The following is a 742-nucleotide window of genomic DNA, read 5'->3' as shown; positions in this document are numbered from 1 at the left end:
GCGACTTTGGTTCTACGTTATGGCGAATTTGCAGCGTCGAGAAAAAAAAGAAAAGAGAAATACACGCGTCGAATCGACGTGGCTTTCTTCCCGAAGTCGATAGAAGAATTCGTTTACGACCGATCTTTCGAGAACTTACTCGCGAATGTGATAAGCGGGCCAGAATGGAGAAAAAAAGGCGGAAAGAAAGCACAGGGAAGAACGATGGTTCGGTAGGACAAATCGGTTTTTCGAATCTGGAACGCGAACCCACTGACACGGAACCGTGACATAAAGTGGGCAGTGACACATAAAGGGCATATTTTCTGGCATTAGGAAGGTCCTGAGTAGCTACCTGTGTTCACGCTTGTTCGCGCTTTCCAGCCGAAGAATCTCCCGCACCGATCTTTTTCCACCAACCGCGTTAATGGGAAAATAACCGACGGATTACGTCGCCTAATCCACTCGTCAACGAGATATCGCATTGTTCCGCGAGACAAGAGGAATCTTGCGAGATTCTCGATCGCGCCTCGTCTCTTCTCATCGCCAAGGATCTCCGTGATTTCGAGCAGCGATCGCGTGTTTTCTCGGGAACGTGTATTTTCTCGAGAAAGCGAATCGAAAGGGAAAAAGGAAAGAAAAAAAGGAGAAGAGGGACAGCGTGGACGTATTAGACGCTGCCTGTCACCTGCGTATGCAACGAGCACGTACGTACGGAATAGCTTTCTAAAAATAATCGTCGACGATTCTAGTCGTCTCGCTT

The sequence above is a fragment of the Bombus impatiens genome, unplaced genomic scaffold, assembly GCF_000188095.3.
Source record: "Bombus impatiens unplaced genomic scaffold, BIMP_2.2 scf_0647, whole genome shotgun sequence".
Taxonomy (NCBI): domain Eukaryota; kingdom Metazoa; phylum Arthropoda; class Insecta; order Hymenoptera; family Apidae; genus Bombus; species Bombus impatiens.
This window is presented reverse-complemented; position numbering follows the sequence as displayed.